General features: G+C 38.2%; 1 pseudogene; it reads right to left on the bottom strand.

Annotated features, from left to right (window-relative positions):
- Window positions 1-6,370: 6,370 nt before the first annotated feature.
- LOC118800972 lies at window positions 6,371-25,345 on the bottom strand (annotated as a pseudogene).
- Window positions 25,346-25,569: the final 224 nt, after the last annotated feature.

Here is a 25,569-nt window from a genome sequence, read left to right as displayed (position 1 = left end):
AAGACTTGAGGTCATTTACAGCCTCATTTCCAAAAAAGTTGGAACGCTGTGCAAATCATTTAAACTCTGTATTTAATTTAAAAACAATACAAAGATAACATATGAAATGTTAAAACTGAAAAGTTGTACTGTTTTTTGAAAAACACATACCCATTGTGAGTGTGTTGCCAGGAACACATTTCAAGAAAGTTGGGACTGGGGCAACTGACCGAGAGACTGGGAAAGTTGTGTAATGCTAAAAACTACCCAGTGGAACATTTTACAACTAATTAGTATAATTGACAACTGGTCAGTAACATGATTGGGTATAGAAAGAACATCCAGAGAGACTGAGTGTTTCAGAAGTAAAGATGATGAGGGGTTCACCACTCTGTGAAGGCACCATTAATGCTGAATGATATATACAGGTTTTGGAGCAACATATGCTGCCATCCAGATGACGTCTTTTTCAGGGAAGGCCTTTGCTTATTTCAGCAAGACGATGTCAAACCACATTCTTAACATACTACAAAAGCATATTTTCATAGTAAAATAGCCGGGGTGCTAAAGTGACCTGCCTGCAGTCCAGATTTGTCACCCACTGAAAACATTTGGCGCTTTATGAATTGAAAAATACAACAAATGAGCCCCTGAACTGTTGAGCAGCTGAAATCCTGTATCAAACAAGAACAGGAAAACATTTCATTTTTAAATCTACAGCAGTGTCTCCTCAGTTCCCAAACACTAACAAAATGTTGTTAGAGGTGAAGAGGTGATGAAACACAGTGGTAAACAGGCCCCCGTCCCAACTTCTTTGGAATGTGTTGTTGGCATCAAATTCAAAATGGGCATATATTTTTCAAAAAACAATACAATTTCTCAGTTTCAACACTTGTTATGTTGTCTTTGTACTATTTTCATTTTGCACAGCATCCCAAACAGGGGTGTATTTTTTGAGGAAAATGATCCAATATTACAGATCTACGAGTGGCAAAAGTATGTGAACCTTTGCTTTCAGTATCTGGTGTGACCCCTTTGTGCAGCAATAACTGTAACTAAATGTTTCCAGTAACTGTTGATTAGTCCTGAACATCGGCTCAGTGGAGTTTTAGCCCCTCTGTAAAAAAACAGCTTCAGCTCTGTTATGTCAGTGGTTTTCCTCCGATGAACTGCTGCTTCAGGACCTTCCACCACTGCAGACAGGCAGCAATGTTCTTTTTGGAGAGCAGCAGCTTCTCCTTTCAACCCTGCCACACCATTGCTGTTCAGTGTTCTCCTGATGGTGAACTCATGAACATTAACATTAGCCACTGTGAGACTATCACACGCCTCACTCTTGGTGTGATCTTTGTTGGTCGACCACATCTGGGGGGCGTAAAGAGGGTCTTGAATTTTCTCCATTTGTATACAATCTGTCTGACTGTGATTGATGGAGTCAAAACTGATTAGAGATGTTTTTTAGAGATGGTTTCTGTTCTTTAAATAAAAGAGGGTGGTCACTCACACCTCACTGCCATTCCACTGATTAAAAATACCTCACTCTAATTTCACCTTCAAATTATCTGCTAATCCTCAAGGTTCACATACTTTTGCTACTCACAGGTATGTAATATTGGATCATTTTCCTCAAAAAATAAATCACCAAGTCTAATAATTTTGTCTCATTTGTTTCATTTGGTTCTCTTTATCTACTTTTAGGACTTGTGTGAAAATCTGATGACATTTCAGGTTGAATTTATGCAGAAATATAGAAAATTCTGAAGGGTTCACAAACTTTTAAACACCACTGTAGCTAGCATGATGGATATAATACCTTTTGCAGATTAAGGGCAAATTTTTAAGGCCAGTAAAGTGGAACTGGTTGTGGTGCTAATGCTAGCTTAGCTAGCAGGCCAACAGCCTAACATACCACTGAACAGGTTTGATTTTGGCAAGTTTCAGTGTCTGACATCTTTTGCATGTTAAGCAGGAGACAACAGACCACGTTTGTGGGGTTCATGGCATTCATGCCCTCAAAACTTTGCAGGATACTGATGTTTCCCGCAGGTTTGTTTTGGTTGTAGCCAATTGTCTGCCGTCACAGTCTGACATCGTCTACTCTTACACATCACGCTAAAAGAGCGGTCTGTGTGCATGAACACACAAATTGATTGTTAATGTTGTTAATGTAAAAAAAGTTTCAGACATGGAAATTCACACATGGAATTCAGACATGTTACACATGTAATTACAGCTGTAACAGGTATTATTTACAAATGCTGAACAACGCAAGTACCTTTATTTCATCAGTTGCATTCCTTACACTGTAATAACATCACAGTGAAAAAAAAACTACACCAGCATATAATTAATTGTACAACAAATGTTGGTATTAATAAGTGTTAGTGAGTGAAATCTCAAAATTAGTAAAACTTAACTCTCTTGTCATAGTAGTAGTGATGTTTGGTCCTGACTGTTTTTCCGATTATTCTCATTCTGTTAAATGGCAGGTATCAGTCGTAATTTCGGGAATGCTAACACTGGACTTACAGATGAGCAAAGGAACCAATACTACAAGGAGGGCTTCACAAAGCTGGGTGAAAAATTCAGTATTGACCAAAACCAAAAGGCACTGCTGGGGGAATGGATAGAAAAAGGTCAATTTTGTACTAATTCTTCTACTGATTTTTTGAGAAATGAAATAATAAACAAAATAAAAACAGCACAATATAAAAAAAAGTTCCCATAGTTGTTAGTTATGTCTAAACAATTCAGTTGCACATCAAATTTTTTGTGGTATTTTTAAGTCGACATTTGTTTTTATAAATTATTTGCATTCAAACGCTAAGAATGTTTCAGAAAGACTACAGTAGGAAATTCAAGTACATTTTGTAAATAACACCCCAGAGCTCCTAAATGGTTTGAGCAATGACAATGAAACCACTAACAAACTTCGCATTTTGCTAGAAACAAGAACACTGGCATCTTCATTATACTTAACTACTCATGTTATGTTCTTAACTGTGTTTAATGTGAAATCTCTGTAAGACTGCATGAACACATTCATAACATGTTATTATCCATTCATAAGACATTATACAAATGGCTATGAATATTGGCTTTGATTATTTGTATTTATTATGAATTGTTAACATTATGTATTATACATAATGATGTTCATAACATGTGCTAAAGCCAGTGTGAAAGAAAGTCATAGCTTGTACAGTACAGTATAACCTTCCTGAGCCATGTTATGATTATGTTTTAACGGCTTATAAAATATACTGGTCTGGAATGGAATAATAGCTTGTATTCATTTCTAGTGTATTGTAATGTATTTGCATGCTTCACAATAAAGTAACAGAATGTATATACTCGTTATTTTGGGTATAGATTTTTATTGGTATAAATACTGATATTATAATCCTATTATAAGGATAAAATCATATTTGTGAGCTCTATAAAAAGTGAATCATATGTTAGACTTTTAATAAACTTTAGTTTTATATTACATCATTGCAACCCAACTACCCATCATTCCCCTTCCCATGGAACCCCTTTGGAGTTACACAGAACATAAATTGCTGATGAGTGAAGGCAGCAGAGAGTGATTACCATCAGTACAATTATGCTAATTTCTATTAGCCTTTCTATGGGATTTATAATGTTATTAATCTTATTTGTCTATACTAAACACCCCCTATCTAAGAATGTGTTTTTAAACAATTGGTGTGACAGACAGGTAAAAGGCTCTTCTAAAAATATAATTTCAGTTGCGTCTCGCTGGTGCTGTGTTAAATGCTGCTCGCTGTTTCCGGGACAGCGCTGTTTTCACACATGCACAGACAGAGAGAACGAAAGAAATCAGAGTGAGAGTCTCCATGCACTGAAAAACAATATTACTGAGCTCAAACCCAGCCTCTTTATCAGATTTCTTAAACCCAGCATGGGAAATTCATTGTAAGCAACGATTAGCTTTGTGCTAATGTAACATTGCAAATCCAGTAGCAGAAATTAACATTATTGACCGGGGGGTCTCGGTGAAGGGGTCTGAAGTGTACTTTCACGGGGTGGCATAGGAGCAGACAGAGCACAAGCCCCAAATGACCAACCCTAATGATGGCCAGGATAAAAAATAAGATGCTGGAAATGCTGTGACTTAAATAAACTTTCCTTTTGTCTAACAAATGTCTCACTTTATTCCCAGCTCACAAATACATCACATAACTTCTGTAATTGGGTTAGAACGAAACCTGGGTTAATAATCTGTTATAAATAAAGGTGACCCTTTACTTTTAGTGGTCCTTTTTAGATGAAATAAACACTCCATAGACTCTCAGTAATATCAACAACACATCAATGATTTAGTAGCAGTGAATACATTCAGTAGATTATCAAGAGACTTTAAATTAATAGTGTAAATAAAATCTGCTGAATTCAGTTGTTTTTCACTTTATTTGGAGTCCAAATTCAGATCTATAGATATTTAACCTGAGAGGAACTGAACATTAACAGGTGTAATACAGACCATCAACCTCCTGAACAAGCTGATACAGACACACTGACACCATCCTGTACCTGGAGCTTTACTGGATTAGGTTCAGGGTTCGGATTAGGTTTTGGGTTGAGGTTAGGGTTAGAATAAGGGTCAAGGTGAGGATTAGGATTAGGTTTTGGGTTGAGGTTAAGGTTCGGGTTAGTATTAGGGTCAGGGTGAGGATTAGGATTATGTTTTGGGTTGAGGTTAGTGTTAGGATTAGTATTGGTGAGGGTGAGGTTTGGGTTTTGGATTGAGGTTAAGGTTAGGGTTAGAATTAGGGTTGGTGTGAGAAGTGTCAGTGTGTCTGTATCAGCTTGTTGAGGATGGTGATGGTCTGTATTAAACCTGTTAATGTTCAGTTCCTCTCAGTTAAACATCTACAGATCTGAACTTGGACTCCAAAGACAGTGATTTTAAATCAGCAGATAATGAACAAATTTTATTTACACGGTTCATTAAAAGTCTCTTGATAATCTACTGAATGTATTCTCTGCTGCTACATCATTGATGTGTTCTTGATATTACTGAAAGTCTATTGAGTGTTTATTTATGTAACCATTCAGCAGAATCCAGACATGTGCGGATAAAACTGACAAGAATGGTTTTATTAACACTAGGCAAAAACGTAGTCAAAACACAGGCGTGGGTCAAAACCAAGAAGTGCAAAAAGATCACAAAAGTGATCATATCACGAGACGAACAAAACAATAGGGCAAGACAAAAGACGAGGTCAAAAAAGCAGGCAAAAATAGTCAAAACACAGATCCAAAATACCAGGCAGCGATACAAAAGGTAACAGGCAAAAGGCAGAGTCAAAGAGTAAGCAAAGGTCAAAAACAGAATAATGCAATCCAAAATAGCACTCAGTATGTTCTCAGGGAAGCAATACCTTGCACTGATACTAGCTAAAGCCCGGGCTTAAATACTGCTCTAGCTAAACACATGATTTAGGCACACAGGTGGCTCCAGTTAGTACTCAGGAGACTGAGATCTCTGACAGGTGTGTGGGACAGTGTCAGGAGTTACATGACCCCCATGTGTCTCTTGGGTAATGGAGTCCACATCGGATTCCGATTCCGAAGGGAAGTTCCTAGTCACGTGATCTCTCAAGGGAGCTTGGGAAATGAAGTCCCATTTCAGTCTGTGAGTTCGTACAAGACGTGACAATTTAATCTAAAAAGTACAGCTAAAAATAGTGTTACCGCTTGTATAACTGCTTCTAAGCAAGTATAAATGTATGTATAACACTTTCTAAAGCAAAAGGACAAAAATTCATAGTTTACATAATGCATTGTTAGTAATTGTTTTTGCTTTGTTTTTTTTTACCTTTTCCCTCATAATTCCTGTAATGAACATCAGTGATGAAACTATTCAAGTGCTGTACAAATAAATATTCTAGCCAACTACTTGTTGTTGCATTGTGTAACACAAATAAAAAGATGAAAAAAAACAATTTATTGTTGGTTATTCACTGTGTCTTCTGTAGGCTAACTAATGTATAAAACAGATGAAGAATTATATGTAAATTGTGATGTGGCAACAGAATACAGACGCTCGCGGATGTAAAAACGACAAGTTTTAATATAATCGAGCAAACAAAGCAAAAAGGGCAGAGCTGAAGTCAGGGTCAAAAACAGGCAGAAAGGTTCAAAACACGGTTCAGTCCAAATCAGGCAACAGTACAAAAGGATCAGGCAAAAGACAAAGTCAAGAAGAACAAAATGTTGGTCAGCAAAACAGAATACAGGCAGTCAGAAAAACAAGCGCTCAGTAGGTCGTAACGATACAATACTTCACAATGAACCTAACTCAAGCCCAGGGCTTATAAAGGAGACTAACTAGTCATATGATTAAGTTCACAGGTGTTCTCAGTTAGTACTCTGGGGAGTTTGAGCGCTGATTGGAGTACGGGCGAGAGTCAGGAGTCATGTGATCTCCCCTTGAATTGTGGGCAATGGAGTCCATGTCTGAATCCGAGTCGGAGGGAAGTTGCTCAGTCACGTGACTTCCCTGAGGATTCTGGGAAATGGAGTCCGTCTCCTTGTCAAAGTTTGCTGAATGCGTGACATAAATGCTTTTTGAAAAAAAAAAAACATGAAAAAAGCAATAACAATTAACACTACTGCCTCTGATATAACAATCATTTTGTATATACAATAATAATTTATACAATGTATGTTTAAAACTAGACAACAAACAAATGTTTGATGCTTGATTCTATATTTCAAGGATTCAGAGATACACTATATTGCCAAAAGTATTGGCTCGTCTGCCTTCACACGCATATGACCTTGAGTGAGATCCCATTCTTAATCCATAGGGTTTAATATGATGTCGGCCCACCATTTGCAGCTATAACAGCTTATATAATAATTTGTTGTAAATAAAGGTGATCCTTTACTTTTAGTGGTCCTTTTTAGATGAAATAAACACTCCATAGACTCTCAGTAATGTCAACAACACATCAATGATTTAGTAGCAGTGAATACATTCAGTAGATTATCAAGAGACTTTAAATTAATTGTGTAAATAAATTCTGCTGAATTCAGTTGTTTTTCACTTTATTTGAAGTCCAAATTCAGATCTATAGATATTTAACCTGTGTTTGATGCTTGATTCTATATTTCAAGGATTCAGAGATACACTATATTGCCAAAAGTATTGGCTCGTCTGCCTTCACACGCATATGACCTTGAGTGAGATCCCATTCTTAATCCATAGGGTTTAATATGATGTCGGCCCACCACTTGCAGCTATAACAGCTTCAACTCTTCTGGGAAGGCTTTCCATAAGGTTTAGGAGTGTGTTTATGGGAATTTTTGACCATTCTTCCAGAAGCGCATTTGTTAGGTCAGACAATGATGTTGGACGAGAAGGCCTGGCTCGCAGTCTTCGCTCTAATTCTAATTAACTCGTCCATCAGATTTCCAGACAGAGAAGAGTGATTGGTCACTCCAGAGAACACGTCTCCACTGCTCTAGAGTCCAGTGGCGGCGCTTTACACCACTGCATTCGACGCTTTGCATTGTGCTTGGTGATGCAGCTGCTCGGCCATGGAAACCCATTCCGTGAAGCTCTCTACGCTGTTCTTGAGCTAATCTGAAGGCCACATGAAGTTTGGAGGTCTGTAGTGATTGACTCTGCAGAAAGTTGGTGACCTCTGCGCACTATGCACCTCAGCATCCGCTGACCCCGCTGTCATTTTACGTGGCCGACCACTTCATGGCTGAGTTGCTGTCGTTCCCAATCGCTTCCACTTTGTTATAATTCCACTGACAGTTGACTGTGGAATATTTAGCAGTGAGGAAATTTCACGACTGCACTTGTTGCACAGGTGGCATCCTATCACGGTACCACGCTGGAGTTCACTGAGCTCCTGAGAGCGACCCATTCTTTCACTAATGTTTGTAGAAGCAGTCTGCAGGCCTAGGTGCCTGGTTTTATACACCTGTGGCTATGGAAGTGATTGGAACACCTGAATTCAATGATTTGGATGGGTGAGTCAATACTTTTGGCAATATAGTGTATTATTTACAGTATATTCTATACTGAAATTCTCTATTTACCACATTTGATCACCCATTTCAGATATAAGACCTTCAGATATTAATTTCATTAGCATTCTGAAAATGAATGAACTACTTTCTGGATGTAAATTTTTGTTGGAACTTCTTTCTTAATGTTCTACATGTTTTTCAGTCATTTCAGAATCTTCTACAGCTCCGTTTCATCATTCTGGACACATCTAACATTTTTATTTACAGCTTCCTCCTGATTACACTACTGTTCACTGCATTCACGTCTGATATATTATATCCTTTTCTCCGTCAAGTTTCTCTCAATGTATTTCTCCAGTGCCATGTTGGTGTTTTCTGATGTATTTACACCATCTAGTGGCTCAGTAAAGGAGGATACAGGTTTATGTAAACAGCACACGTCATGCATGAGGGCAGAAAAATGTGCTTAATATAAATAAAAGCAAAAAGAAAACAAAATGTGTTAGTGTATAAAATAAAATAAAAAAAACAATACATTTAAAAAATAAAAATAGTATTAATCGAGTCTTTCCAGCATGATAAGTAAGCAGGGGTGTGACTACAGATTTATGGATGGAGGGTTAAGCCTTTATTAGGGGCAGTCTGGTTTTATGCTCCACCAAGGGCATTTTTTTAAATGGTCCCAAAATGTCTGTTCATCATGAATTTTTTGAGCAGCAATAGGTGGAAAACCGATCAAAATATGACTATTCGGTCAAGTTGTCACACAGAAGATCTGTTGTTTGAAACCAGAAAGCGTGATTATGTTTGGGGGTTGCATTTATTAAAGGGGAACTCCACTGATTTTTCTAAATTCCCCCATACTTCAATGTTTAAGATGTACACAGAGTGGTTCAGAGTGGTTTGGTGTGAAATGGTTCAGATGTCTTACAGTGGTGGTGATAGGAACCCGGGGTTACCATGACTACAACACAAATATAGACATTTCATTTACTTACCAGTTCTGTTACTTCAGCTAACAGACACCTGCACTGGCTAGCATAGCGCTGAGTGATCTAGCTTGTGATCTCCTGATGAAAGGGCCAATGCTCAGATGGTGGCTCCACTCAGGGGCCCCAGGAAAGCATCTTTAACACAGAGTAACTGGTCCAATCATAGTGATTCATTCATTTATTGATTTATTCCTTCACTGTCTAATCTAATTTTTATACAATACTGTGCTGCTCTTTTAAAGGATTCTTTCCAATGCAAGCAGTTATCTCTGGGTGATTTCACACCCTTTGAGTATCTGTGTGGTTCTGAAAGGGGCAAAAAAATATTACTAGTAATTGTCTACAGGCCTCCAAAGTACAACGCAAAGTTTATTGATGAATTTAGATATGTTAGCTTTTATTTCCACTGATTTTGATCATTTTGTTATTGCTGGTGATTTTAACATACATATTGACAACTCCAACAAGAGTTAGGCCAAGAGACTCAGTGCTATATTGGACCATTCTGGACTCCCTCAGCATGTGACCGGGAGCACACACTGTCATGGTCACACTCTGGATCTCAAAGGGTCTCAACATATTAGGCACTGTTAAGGATGTCGCTTTGTCAGATCATTACTAAACTTTTAATGAGCAAATGTGCTCTGCACCATGCGAGCCATCTGACACTGCTGATGCTTTGCTGGACAGCTTCAACTCAAAACTTGTCAGTGTTTCGGATGAGGCTGTACCAGTTAAAGCTAAAACTAGTAAGCCGTGTGAACGAGATCATGCCTTACTAAGTCGTGGCCACGGATTAGGATCTCAATCCCATGCATTAGGAAGTCATCACCATGACTTAATTGTCTTGTTCCCGTGCCTTACTAAGTCATCATCATGTCTGAATTATCTAGTTCCCATGCCTTGCTAAGTCGTGGCCACGCATTGTTTTTATTTATACTGGATGTCACCAGCAGGGCTCCGTAGACAGTGAAGTCTCCAGGCTGAATTCTTTATTCTCTAAATGCTCATATGTTCACTTGTTTTGGTCCGATATTCATACTTGGTTAGCATTAAAATGGATTCCATTCCTCCATTTACTTGCAATGATATGATCTCCTTTAAGGACATCTTAGATGCCAACATTTCAGGTACTGTTTGATTATTTTGGGTAAATATAATATACATACTTGTAAGGTGAATGTCTGTACTCCCTCCTTTGCTGCATTCTTACGTACTTTAGCCAACTATTTTAAGTCACTGCAACACGTGGAAAAAATGAATAGAAAGGTTAAAAAAATGTATACATCTATTATCTATTATTGCTTTTTTAACTCCTCTTACTTTGCTCCCTTGTGCTCTCTGCATTTCTACTAGACAGTTTCTTCCTTTTTTAAATTGATAGCAACAGCTCATGGCCTCTCCGGACTTCCGTAATTCTCTGTTTTTTATTTTTTTTCTTTGTGCTTAATTAATAAAAAAAAGGAAAAAAGTCTGTTTGCTGAGCACCAGGGGGCGCTCTGAGGGTTTCAAAAGGGTCGCGTGCGCGCTCTCTCGTGCGGAAGAGGAAATGTCAGCGAACTGAGCTGAGCAGGTCCGGTTTGCTGTGTTTTAACGGTCGGTATTTCTCACAGATCAGTCATTTACTCTTCACAGGGATCAGAAAAGTGATAAAACAGTGTTTTATGTTGGTCCCTGTGTTTCTGAGTCCGTCCCGGTCAGACTGTGCGTTGTTTACTGAATGTTATGTGCTGGCTAACGGCTAGCGGCTCTTTAGGAAAATGTCCAGTCTAAACGGTAAATGAAATCCGGTTTCTGTCACATATAACTGAGCTGAATCCTGTAAACACTTTAATCGTTTATTTTGTGGTTTTATACATATTTAAAATGAACATCTGGGTGAAGAGCAGGTTGGCTATCTGCTGCGCTAGTTAGTGTGAGCTAAGCTAAGCTAGCTGTACCGTTGACGGTCATGTTTAAATTTTTGAATGATGCCCTGCTGACCGTTACCTTACACTGCCTGTACATTTGAGGGGTTTTGCTCCAAAACGCTTCATAAACCACTTTCAAGAATTTAATTTTTTTCATGGTATGTATTGTTGGGAGTGAGTTTGTACAAGAAATATCATATTATGATTAATATCACCTTTATTAGAGAATTAAAGTGCATTTTCCATCATACATCAGCTGTTATTCTTTTCAGAATTTCATTACAGCCAAAATTGTTCCAAATACATTATACAGCATTTTGGAATGAAACCCTTTATTTATTTTAGAATTGTTGCTGTTTCACTTGTACTTATACTTGGTATTTTTATATATGATATGATTTTATGATATTTTTCAGACGTCCTCATTCATATAGCTGTGTGCAGTATACAGTATACCTTGTGAAGCTTATGTAACTGAATACCAATACAGCAAAACATATTGCTGAATTGTCTTTGGCATATTGTATTTAACAGTCGTCTACATTTGAAGTCAACCCGAAATCTATATGAACCATTTTAACTTCTTAGTTCATGTCCCTGATCATACCAAGGGACAAAAGATTGTTCTGGAAAACAAAAATATTATCATGTCATTTAAAAGGTAAAATTTTTGTTTTCACGAACAGTCTTCCAACAAAACGTAATGCCTTTTTTTGGCCCACCTCTAAAACGTCTTCTGATTTTTGATTATGCCACCGTTCACCACTGGAGAAAAATAATATGAATCAAAATGATGTTTCGCCTCCCCCTCCCCCTCCCACCACTCTCAGCTAGCTCAGAGACCCTCCCTGATACTGTTTTTCATGCAGAAATACAACCTCATTTCCAAAAAAGTTGGGATGCTGTGCAAAATCATTTAAACCCTATATTTCATTGGAAATAATGTAATAGTGTAAATACAGCAAGTCCAATGTTCAAAGTGAGAAATTTTATTGCTTTTTGGAAAATATATGCCCACTTTGAATTTGATGGCAGCAACACATTTAAAAAAAATGGGACGGGGGCAACAAAACACTGGTAAAGTTGTGTTAATGCTTAAAAGCATGCTGCATGTAAGGGACAAGATCTTTGGGCAGATACAGTTCCTCAGACATCAAATCAGACATGATTCTGTAGTGGAAATCACTGCATGGGCTCAGAAACCCTTCTGAAAACCACTGTCTGTGAAACCAGTTCATCACTGCATCCACAAACGCAAGTTAAAACTCTAAAACGCAAAGAAGAAGCCAAATATAAACTGGGCCTGAGCTCATTTATATTCAGAGGAATATATTTTTACTTTTTCTGGATTAGCCAACATCAACAGTGCATCCTTGGCAACGCGCTCGTGTTCAGGCAGTTGTCTTTTGGAGTAGCAAAGCAAACAGTCAAAGCAGAAATAAGAGCAAAATGACTCAGAAATACGAGCAAAATCATTTGCTTGTCTCTTAGTATCACTGAATTATGACCTGTATAGTTTCTCTATCTTCCTGTGATAAAACGTGCCAAATAGTGATTTCAGTATTTGAATACTGGTATCTTGTATAGCCAACCAAGTACTGGAGTACCTATAGACATCCTGGCTTTGAACCAATTCAGTGGTCAAAAAACCTTTTTATTCCCTGGTCTTGGTCTCCAAATAAATGCTGTCTTTTTTTTGAGAATTAGATCACTTTATACCCGGCAGCTTTACGCATGTAGGTCTAGTGTGAGTGTGTTATTGGTGTTTATTAGATCAAAGAATTAATTATATTGTTTAACATAGACAAAGATTTTGATTTATTTGCTGCAGTCACTCAGAAGTACTGTTGTGGGCAACATGCAGAATTAAATGGAGTGTTTTTGTTCTTCCAGGTTTAACAGGGAGAGAAAGAGGAGCGGTGTGAGTCAGAGACAGAAATGTCAGGGAGGAGCTCAGGGAGAAAAGAGCTAAGACCTAAGGACAGAGCAGTGGGAAGTAAGATTTTAATACAGAATTCAGAACGTATCAGTTAATTAATCAACCTTTATTATCCATGTGTTTATTTAAACCTGAATACATTGAGAGTAACCCAAATACAATATGCCCAAGTATTATAACAATAACAGGTGATTGAAAAGAGTAAATATGAATCTGTGATAATTAGGGATGCACCAGTACCGATACTGGTATCGGGCCGATACCGTGCTCATTTACTCGTACTTGAAAACGACTCAAGCTGGCAGTGAAGGAGAGTCTCACACAGAGAAGTGTTACTGACTTCAATAATACTCCATCCATATAAGCTGACTTCTCTCTGTTTGACTGAACATAATTGTGAGGTATAAACATTAATACAGTGATTATTTTGTAAAATAGGCTGTGGAGAGACCGTACTGTCCTACCGTGTACGTGAGTGCCTTTTTAGCTTCAGTGCTCAGAGTTTCTTAGCATGTTTGATCAGTATTCAGCACCAAAAAGTTCGACGTGTCTCTTTCTTTGTTCATCTGATGACCATAGTTACAAGTCTAAGTAACGATACAGAAAACAGTGAGTGACAAATTATATGGTGACAAATCTTACAAAGACAGATACAAGTTTAATTTTTAATGGGCGAATTTGTGAATGGATATTCTTTGGCTTTGACCCCGTCCAGTTTGCAGCAGGCCTGCACAATTCTGCACATCCTTAAAGACTTACAGTGAGGACACACACAACCTAATACACAAAGATGAAGCATGGAGTGTTTCTAACAGTCATCACCACAGGTGGCAAGGTGAGTCCCAGAACTCTGAATGGTTGAACGCAGTTGAATATAGTGAGATCAATGCCTCCTGGTCCTGTTTCCACTGTGCAGGTCATGAAGGTTAGTGCAGGTTTGCTGATTTTATATGTTTTCTTCTTGGCAGTGGGTAAAGTAATAATAAAATATTCTATTTATTTTAGCTTTAATAATTTCATAGTGGTGGCAACTCAACAGTGGTGGACAGTAATGAAGTAAATTCGTTACTGTACTTAAGTACTTTTTTTGTGTATCTGTACTTTACTGAAGTTTTTCCATTTTGGGTGACTTTTTACTTTCACTCCACTACATTTCAAAGTCTAATATCTCACTTTTTACTCCACTACATTATGAGAAATCTGTCATTCCTTTTGGTTTATGTCTGTATAAAAACGTAACATGTCAAAACGAAAGAAGCGCAAAGTAAGAACACCAATCAGGACACAGTGGTCACTTTGGTTTGAACTTGTTTTGACCTGTTGGTCATACTGACCCAGTGCAGCACACGGTTCAACATCAGTGCAGCAGCGTAAAATTTTGGGAGAGTCTATTCAACATAAATGATGAACTAACCTAACTTTGTGTAAACAGACCACAATATAGAAATATGTACTCATATGCAGTTGTGACTGACGTGTCTTTATTCTGAATTCATACAAACACATTTCATTTTATAGTAAATCAGTTTAGTCTAGTTTATGTTTATGAACAGAGACCTACAGATGCAGTTTAGTAAAGGAAACCCATTTGTGAATCTGAGTTTAAAGTTTTTATTAAACTTAAACTTGTAACTAAGTTCAAATAAATCTTAAACTGAAACTTTGCTTGTTTGTAAAAAGTGATTTCAGAGCCACTCAGTTCTACCTGATGGAAACTGTTTGCCTTCAGTGTTTTGTGCTTATGATAATTTTAATAGACATCAGCGTCACTAATTAATGACTCTATTAAAAGACTGGTTTACCAAGAGTGACACTGGAGTATTTTCACCTAAAATGAGTTAAGCATGAGTTACAAAAATGATAATAGAACATCAGAGCCATAATTAATCTTTTAGTACTTTTACTTTCGATACTTAAGTACATTTGAAGGCAAATACTTTTGTACTTTTACTCAGGTGGAGGTCTAAAGGGAGGAACTTCTACTTTTACTGCAGTAATATTTTTCCTTGGGTATCTCTACTTTAACTCAAGTACATGGTTTTTGTACTTCGTCCACCACTGCAACTCAAACAGTAATAGAACAATAAATAGGAGAAACCATCAGTATTAATTTCATGTAAATCATCAAGACAGTGACACAGATCAAATTAAAATGATAAATACCAAGAGAAATAGTTTAAATTAAATGCCAAGTTAAAGAGAGACATTTTTAAATGTTTACTGAAAGTGAGCTCTGAGTTTGACTGTGTAATGAAAGGTGAACTGAGCTCCACAGTTTAGAAACAGAATAACTGAAAGAGTCTCTCCATGTTTCCTGTATTTTATGGAAGATGTTTAGAGAAGATCAGTATCTGCAGATCTAAGATCTCATGCTGAAACATGATGGGCAGGTAGCCTTTTGTGTGCAGCTTTGGGTAAAGACATTCATCTAGTACAGCTTCAACTGGATCATTACTCTGTATTTCTCTGATCAGAACCCTCACTATCAGACTTCACAGAGCAAGTGTGCTGATCTGGGATCAGATTAGGCCTTTAATATAACACTGAATAAAACTACATGGACTGACAAGACCTGATCTTAGGTTGGAGTTCTTATCCTAAATCCTTGATCAATATGTGCCCAGGATATTTGTTCCATACGTATTAAAAATTTGTAGCACATCCTAATAGGAAACTTGGTGGACAAAAAATATCCAGCAGGCCAGGCTTGTAGGCAGGGTCAGTTTCACTGTGTGGCCAGAAGAGGGTGACTTAAAGCAATTTTTTGACATGAGGAGCTTCCGCATGCAGACTGGGGTCAGTTGACCTGGAGGTTGTTTCCCTAAGACCTTGAAACTTAAAATGAAAACTTTCTAAATAATAATGGAATAATTAAATTGTACTATTGGTGAAAAATAATAATTATATTCCTGAATGATTTCCTTTATAAACTTGCACTGGTTTCCACAATAATCATGTATCTGGTTAAATCCAGGCTGAATACCATTCTGTCTGGGTGACTATCAGCTGTTACAGGAGTGGAGTATAAGTGTGTATTCAGTTATGTGTTTTATGAGCTGAGGATGTGCTGAATTTGGAGCTGTAATACTGTGTTACTGTCTAATTTGACATCATGCAGAATCATTCAGAAGCTCCTGAAGGTTCATCATGTCTATCAGGTATGTTACTTCAGGAGTGGTAAAAGAAACCTGCTCAGTGTTAGGCTGGCTTTACACAGTAACTGAACTTTTCACGCAACTTTGGATGCTTGGAACCTTCATGAAGCTAAATTGCACGTACGTTGCATAACGTAAAGCATCATGCAACTCATTTGAAACTCTTCAGCAATAGTTTCATAAAGGAGCAAATCAAAGCACAGATAATGCATCAAGTGATCATGTCGACTACATACATTCAAATCACTGGGCCTCATTCATCAACCGTTCTTAAGAATAAATTTCTTCTTAAATTCAATTCACGTAGTTTTCTTTCTACGTCATTCAGTGTTTTCTTATTTGGGGTTTGTTCTTAGGTAAGAACAGAATCTACACACATTCAAGAGCACAAAGGTGAGAACAGTTCTGCGCTTTAAGAACACGTTATGAATCTGATTTTTTTTTTTTTTTATGAACTTTTTTAGACCTTTCTCAAGAACACATTTATGAAGAAACTTGAAGATATTGGAGAATGAGGCCCATTGATTTTACTGGATCAATGGACAAGAAAATAAAACAGACAATGGTTATTGGGCGGTTAAAAAGGGGATAATCCCCATCATTTAGTTAATTTTTGAGGTGCAGTATCAGCTCACTGGCTCTTCACACTCACTATTTTCTAGCTAAAAGGTTTGAAGTACAGTGTGACTAGGCTGATGTTCCATGGTGTTAGTGACACGTAGAACCACTAGGTGACAGTATGCACATTGTTCTTTGCTGAGAGGCTGCTTCTGTGAAGTCACAGCAGTGATGTGCGATACTGCAAAATTTTGTATCAATCTCATACCAAATAAATACAGGACAAGTATCGCCGATACAGATACCTTTTACTGACCCACTACCGGTCGGTGGCACTCGACTTCTGAGAAAAAGAGCTGAACAAGAGACTTGGGACGGATGTAAGTCTTTTTCCTCCAGTCAGAAACATGCTAGACTGATAACAATCACACTGCACATGTTCAGTGAGACCTGTCCTCCCACCAGCAAGACAGAAGACAAGTAATGAATTTTTTCACTATTTATTTTTTGTATTTTTGTCATACTGTTCTGAGCTTTGCTGTAAAAAGCTCACTTATTTTAAGTTTGTTGACTTTCTAAGTGACATGGTTAGCACGTGTCAGGGTCGATGTGTCTGTCTAGTGTAACTGGCGTGAACCTGCTTGAACCACAGGACTGAGAGCTCTGGCTAACACTCTGCATAATGTGAGATAAACCACACAGGAGTCGGACTTGTCACTTCGTTCATTTATTACTCTGTGTTGTGAAAGATAAATGTGAGAAGGCACAATTAGAAACCTCTCTCCTTTCAGCTCTCACTGTTGACATGCTTACAAAATAGTCTTTTCCAGGAGAAATTTACATCAATAAAACATTAAATGCAATACATATTAATATCTGAATGCTCACTATCAAGGTGTTAAAGCTTCAAAGGGAATAAACAACAAACATGTCTTGATTTCCGAGCTTATAACTACAGAGTGATTGCATTCAGAAGGCTTCTGAAGAGATGACAACACTGGCCCCTACTGTAAAAAACGGAAATACACAATAGAGTAACATACCTGTGCTGTGAAAGATAAAACAGGCACAATATAGAAACATTATAAGAAAGACATTAGAGACATATAGAGACATTATAAGAAAACAAATTCTCAATATCTACAATATGTACATCCTTTCTCACTCCTAGAATATCCAGCATATATCCTGTATGTAAATGTAAACAAACAAACTGAAGACCTGTAGAATTCCAGTGAACTTTTACAAAGAAGGTGTTAAATTCTGGTGCATAGCTCTTATCTAAGCACGCATGAACAACTGTTTCTAGCCAAAATACCTTGTTAGATTGAGTTTAGGCCAAAACCTTAACACACAACTACCATGAAGCCATGTAGGCACTGTATTTGAAGACAGTGTAATCTGTTATGTTTTTGTGGTTTCCTTTTAGGAAATAAACTCTTCAGATGTCTGCTTCCTATCACCACCGCAGTGAGCAATTCTGACTCGGTAAGTTTCTCTAAAATCATTTCATGCCAAACCACTCTGAATGGCTGTTTACATCTCAACCAATTTAATTGTGTGGACATTTACAATAAATAAAAATATATATTGTTCTTTAAATATAAAAAGTAGGTAAAATCCCTCACACAAAAGTAAGCCAGCAACCCCCCAACCCCTTTGCCCACAGGGACACACATTTATGTTGAAGCTATCGTCAGTAAACAGAAGGCAGGATGCTGAAACCAGAAGCCACTACCGGTAACCAGCACTCTGCTTTTCAGACAAAGAGCTGAACAACCCAGAAGTAAGTACTTCTTACATACATACAACTTTTTTACACCTACTGCATTTATAGCCTCCTTTATCCAAAGAGTCGTCACTTCTACACAGTAAATTCAGCAGCTGTTAAAGTCTTTTCAGTCATTAAACTCACTCTCTCATCATCTAAACCACTTATGCCTCTGGGTATCATTAAACTCTTCCAAATGAAAAGTTTTATTGTTTTGGGTATGTTTTATGAAAGCACATTTTTCCTTTCGGTTTAGACAGTTTAGAAAGTTTCTTCTCAAGTGAAACCAGAAGAAAAAGTCTGGATAATGAGGAGAATATTAGGCAGTTTCAGAAAACAATGATTACTTGTTCCTCTTAAGAAGCATTGTTTTTCTGTGCTCAGCAGACTGTTACTGGACAGAGGTCCTAGTGTTGTCTTCTCTTTCTCCAGTGATGAAAATGCACATTCACAGATGGGCATGTTCCTTGCTTGTACAGTGAAAAGCATTTCTGAATAAAGTGTTAGTTTCACTTTTCTCTGTTAACATTTAAGCATTAATCAACTGTTTGCGTAATATGAAAGCAAAAGTAAGAACATTTAATGTAGCATTTCTAGTAGTCTGTGTGCTAAAATAACCCTTAATTGTGGGTTTGAATTACGAAGTCTTATTGAGTTGATGGTCCACACGCACAGATTTAAAGCACATGCATGAAAGAGAACAGCTCTCTGTAGCAGGAGCTGCAAAACTGTACACAGAGTGAAGAGCACATGGATTAACCTACAGTGTGAAAGTGAGCTTGAGAGAAAGTCTGTACATGAAACAGTGCAATAAAATGCAGGATTGCTGCATGTTTATAATTATATCACAAAAGATAAAATCACAATAACAGTAACAATAATACTTTATCAGAGCGCCTTCAGAGATTTCATGAGTGCATGTTTATTAACAATATTAAATATCGTTGGGAACACAAGTATTGATCATTCCCTGTAAATGACCACTAAAGTTAGTTTTATATTCAAGGTTCAACACACATTTTCACTGCTGATGTCAGTAGCCTTAAGAAGTGCTCATGATGGGATTTCAGTACTTTAATTTCTTACATATAAGAACTTCAACACATTTCCCTGAACTAAATGGTGCATTAAGCAGATCTTCAGGTCCAAAAGTGAGGGACCGTCATCAAAGTGCCCATCCTTATGTGCAAGTTCTGTGCTGCACTTTAAAACTTCTGTAGCCTGTAGACTGAAACCAACCAATGAAGACCCTCCTGTTATTGTAATTTACTACTGCAACAAAACTGAAATTAACTGTTGTGTTGAATTATTATTAATATTCTATTTACAATTCTTTTCTATTTTCTATTTTATTATTATGCAGAAACTGCATTCCCTTAAAGTAACAGACTCTTAATATCATTAGTGGTTCATCAGTGGTTCTCCATTATACAATATTAACGGGCATATAGACCTACAGGTTACATATAAATGCCATAGAAAAGTCTGTGTCAATTGAATTTATAATGTTTAGAACATCTAGAAATGTGTTTATTTATGAAATAAATAGAACTTTATAAATAAATAGTAACAATTGTAAGAATTGTGTTATGAAGGTACAGGTTTGGATAACAGTGTTGCACATAAAACATGGGACACAAGTTAAAATGACTTTTTTGTCAAGTGGATTAATAGAAAAAATACTTCTTTTGGCCTTGCCTGTAACATTGTAATTATGGCATTGAAGATTTTAATTGACATATTTCATTAGGAAGTTCAATGTCAGTGAGGTGGGACAGCACAAAATCACACTATTAAACATGGACACAGACATTTTATGTGTGTTTTGTTGTGTTATGTGTTTTGTGATCATTTAAAATGATACAAAACATTTATTTATACAGCACTTTTCTAAGTCAGGCTACAAAGTGCTTCACAAGAGTAAGAAAAAATAAAAAATAATATAGAACAAATAACATAAAACCAAAGAGAGTACAGTTTCATCCACAAACAACACAGAGAACATTAGCTGTGTCCAACCTCAAAGGCTCAGGCATGGAGATACGTCTTAAGCCTTTTTTTTAAATCTCCTTAGACTTAGCAAGTCTAATGTCTAAGGGCAGATTGGTTTAGGAGCAGATACTGAAAAAGCACCGTCTCCCATTCCATTCCATTTTCACTTTGTCGTAGGGACACTAAAAGCCCTTGACTAGAGGACCTCAGTGTCCCAGTGTTTGAATATGGCACTTATAGCTCAGAGATATATTCCAGCCCATCACCATGCACCGCCTGGTATGTTAAAACCAATAATTTTAAAATGTACCCTAAAAGTAAGAGGCAGCCAATGCAAAGATGCCAATATGGGTGTAATATGCTTCCCTCTTTTCGTCCTAGTAAGTACCTGAGTCGCTGCATTTTGGACAAGCTGCAACCGTGTCATAGCTCTTTGACTAAGGCATGTAAATAAGGCATTACAGTAATCAAGATGTGCCAATATAAAAGCATGAATAATTTTCTAAACATTTTTCTGATTTTAGCAACATTTCTCAATTGAAAGTAACAAGACTGTACCAGCTTTCAAATTTGCAAAGTTTTATTTGTTACATACATAGTCATATATGGTACAACTAGCAGTAAAATGCTTGGATAACTGCCCGCTCACATGAATCAATAAGGTAGTAAGAAACAGCAGTCAAATAAATTGACAATATTGTAGAAAACATAATAAAATATCCATCTATGCAATATAGACTATAAACACAATGAAAATATGAAATGCGCGATGTACACATGGCATTATTCTATGTAAAGTGTAGGGTGCAAAATGTGCAAAGTGAAAGAGCAACATAATGCTGTGCAACTGAGCGGGAGGTGGTATAAATAAATTATAAGTGGTCAATGTTTAGTGCAGAGTCCTGTGTGTGATGGATGTGTATGTGTGTGAGGTGGTCTTTGTTACATGCAATTTACATAAGAAATTTAGCTCTGAACTGATGCCGACATTTCTAGGATAAGGATTTATCCTTGCGGCTAGTGAACCAAGCTCCTTATTTAAGTTGCTGGCGATATTTTGAGGGCCCAGAACTAGTACCTCTGTTTTCCCCTCATTTAACTTAAGGAAATTACAGGCCATCCAGTCTTCAATAACCTGAATACATTCAGTAAGACTTTCTAACCTCCTGAAATCATTCCTTCTTACAGAGAGATAAAGCTGTGTATCATCAGTGTAAAAATGATACGATATATAACAACGGTATATAACAAATCAAATTTCCCATGGGGAGCATAGACAAAGAAAACAAAATAGGACCAAGGATTGACCCTTGTGGGACCCCACATGAAAGATCAGCACATGATGACAGTTTATCTCTAACAGATACCCTAAATTTTCTATTGGATACAAACCAGTCTAAGGCAGTCTCTGATATTCCAACCCACTGATGCAGCCTATGTATTAAAATATTATGGTCAACAGTGTCAAAAGCTGCACTAATATCCAACAATGCCAAAACGGAGACCTCTCCAGCATCAGCATTCATTAAGATATCATTTAAAATTCTCACAAGAGCTGTCTATGTGCTAAGTTTCTGCCTAAAACCTGATTGCAACTTCTCAAAAATACAATGTTCTTCCAGCCGAACCAACAGCTGTTTTGCAACCACTTTCTCAAGAATTTTTGAGACAAAAGGCAACTTGGAGATTGGTCTGTAATTTACACAATCTGTAATATCAAGACCAGGTTTTTTGAGAATAGGCTGCACCATCGACAGCTCAAAACAATCTGGGACACAACCGGAACACAACCACTTTGATATTTATAGAGGGAAACAAAATATTATTCCTAAGATCTGTGATCTTATCCTGGAAAAACTTAGAGCCAGGTGTACTCCGGCAACTCCATTTACTAGGGAGTCTATCCTAGAAAACAAAAACCTTGGGTTTTGCAAATTAAGTTATTACATCATTAAAATATTTGGCTCTAGCATCCCTAACTCTTTTATTAAAAACAGACCACAACTCCAAGTATAAATAATGAACTTAAAGCTGAGACTTTCTCAGTTCCCACTCTACCCTCCTACATATCCTTTTCAACAGCAGAATATCATCATTTCTCCATGGTGTACAATTTGCAAGATGTTTTATCCTCATTCTGACAGGGGCAACCTTGTCTAAAACACTTAAGCATAACTTATTAAAACAACTAACAAGGTTATTAACAACACTACAGAGAAACAACTGTTCACATCTGAAAACTGTGATATTGATTTATCATTAACAAATCGTGACTATGTCCAATGTTTGGAACCAGCCTCATTGAAAAGAGCTAGCTTAGCATCTGAAAAATGTCTTGTAACCAAAGGCGAAAGGCAGGGGATTTCACTTAGATTGTTTAGGTTCACCCTATCAAACCTAGCTACGGGTTTTCCAGTGTATGCACAAGGAGTTAAGGCTGGAAAAAGCGGCTGCAGCCAAGCATAGCGCTCCTCCATCACAAGAGAAAGTATCCACAACACTTGTATGAACCACCTGAAAGCCGGTGTTTATTTGATTAATATAACCGACCTGAACGGTGATCACACTGGACACACAGTTGGAGCAGAAGGCCACCTCTTTTCTCTCGTTTCCGTCTCGAAAGTTGTTTATATTGTTGGAAGCAACAAAACTCCGATGCAGCCGGTAGCAGCAGTAGAGGTGGGAGAAAGGTGGCAGAACCTCTCTCTCCGACAAAACCCTCCAACACTCGGGCATGGATACTCAACAACATCCCATGATCATATGTAATGGACACAGCATGCACTTGATTAAGCAGAGACACGAACAATAATAAAAACATCGCCCTACATCGGCTCCATCTTGTTTCCTCATTGATAATTTTAATCATTTTACTTTAAGTTAAAATACAGATCCCTTCACCCTTTGCAGAAAAAATAACATCACTTTATTGCTTTTAAAAAGGTAATGGGACATAAATTGAGCTCTACTTTACTGGAAATATGGTATGTATGCCAAGACTTCTCTGTTGGTCCATCCCTCTTAAGACAACTGGCAGATCTTTGGGCACAATGTTGTCTCCAACACTCACTTTTGTTTTAAACAACAAGCAGTAAGATATTTGTTTATGAATATTTTTGGTGACAGATTCCACTATGTACTATTCTTAAACTTTTTTATACATTGTAAGTCAGGCAGATGTTACAGCATGGACAAATAGCAGTAATGAAGGCTGAAACATTCAAATAGAGCTCATTTTTTCCGTGATTGATTAACTTTTTGATTTGAAGTTGTAATGTTTGCCGAAAGAGTTTGCTTTTGTGGTGTGTTTAGTGTTTTGTGGAGGTTTGACCAATTTGCAAAGAAAACGTCATTGTGGCCAGCAGGTTTCTGTTTAGTATGACCTGTTAATTGTTTTTATAATATTCAGAAGAGACAAAATGGCTCAACCAAAAAAAACTGTAATATTTGACTCTTTGGCCTTTTTTTCTTGTGGCACGCAGATGTTTTTGCCAAAACATATGACCAGGTAACCACCCAACATTAATTGATATCATTTTATTTCGGGCATTTGACACCCCCGTAATGCCCAGTTGGTTGAGGACTTTACAGAGTGAGCGTCCTGCAAAGCCTCTACAGCCCACCTCTATAGGCTCGTAGTATGTCTTCCAGCCTCTGTCCTTGCACTTTTCCACCAGCTCCTGGTACTTGGTGCGTTTCCTCTCATTTGCTTCCTCAATACACTCTTCCCAGGGCACTGTGAGTTCCAGCATGATTAGTTGTTTTGTCACTTCAGAGGTGACTATCATGTCTGGCCAAAATGATGTCACTACAATATGTTGTGGGAATTTAAGCTGCTTGCCCAGATCAGTTTGCAGCTGCCAGTCAGAGGCTGTGTAGAGGAGGCCTGCCCTTGTTTTAGGCTGTGGGCAGGGTTTCTCTCCAGCTCTGATGAAGGAGATCAACTTCCTTGGGGCGTGGTGGTGTCTGCTAGAACTAATAGCAGTGGCTATACTCTCAGCAACCGCCTTAAGCACCTGGTCATGCCGCCAACAATAGCGGCCTTCTCCCAGGGCTTTTGGGCAGCTGCTGAGGAGATGTTCTAGGGTTCCTCTACCAGAGCACAGGGGGCAGGAAGGTGTTTCACTCTTGCCCCAAACGTGAAGGTTTGCTGGGCTTGGTAGGGCATCGTAGACAGCTTGCACAAGGAACCGGATGAGATGGCAGTCCCCCTGCATGATGTTTGACCAGGTAACCTTACGCTGCGGTATACTCTCCCACCTCGTTCATGCTCCCTGCTGCCTGAGCCCCACCGTTCTACTCATGCGCTCTTCCTCCACACCTGCTCGGATTTCGTCCTGGATAAGGTGGTGCCTGTTCTTACTCTGGGCCATGCCCACCTGTGTCTTAGGGAAGTAACCCAAGCCTTTTCTACCAGTTGCCATGGTACCGACCAGTGCCTTTTGTCTTAGGCGTGACTCTGCCACCTCCACTGCTTTCTCTGCCCTCCATTTCCTCCCTGTTCTCACTTCAATGCCAGCTGATGACACCTTCTGGTCCCTGGAGCCCCTATATTGTAGGGCTTCTCTCGTTCGTGCCACCATGAACTCTCCAGTGAGGCCGCTGAAGGGGAGCTGCAAGGTGTTGCTGGTCCCGTACAGTGCTGCACTGTTGAGGCTGCGGGGAACGCCCAGCCACTTGCGAAGGAAGCCACTGATCTGTCTTTCAGGGGACTCAACTGTTGTTAATGGAACTGCGAAAAGCAGTAGAGGCCACAGGACTCGAGGCAGAATCGCATGCTGGTAGATCCAAGCCTTAAATCTGACAGGCAGACCTGACTTATCGGCCTTAGTGAGCCAGGCCTCAAGGTCTTTGTTGGTCTTCTGAATGGCAGCAGTGTCTCTCAGAGTTGAGTCAAATAGCTTCCCCAGACTCTTGACGGGTTGCTCTGTGATGGAAGGGATGGCAGTTCCGGAAAGAGAAAAGCGGAATTTGTCAACCTCCTTCCCGTTCTTAAGCACCATGGACCTTGATTTGGTCGGCTTGAAACTCATCCTTGAAACAGCAACAGCATGGACAAAGAATTTGCTGGCTGCCACTACAGAAGAATGCAACAATGTTTTTTGATACTTGCTAACTCTAGCAATTCAGTGTGTGTCAGGTTCATAGAGCTTATGTGATCCTCTGTGTTCTGATGTGGTCTCCATTACCAAGTGTTTCATTTGGACCATTTTTGTACTTTACTTGTGATCTTCTGTTTCAGAATGGGGCTTCTGAG

The sequence above is a fragment of the Colossoma macropomum genome, unplaced genomic scaffold, assembly GCF_904425465.1.
Source record: "Colossoma macropomum unplaced genomic scaffold, Colossoma_macropomum, whole genome shotgun sequence".
NCBI lineage: Eukaryota > Metazoa > Chordata > Actinopteri > Characiformes > Serrasalmidae > Colossoma > Colossoma macropomum.
The sequence above is the reverse complement of the archived record's forward strand: the minus strand, read 5'-3'. Positions and strand labels throughout refer to the sequence as shown.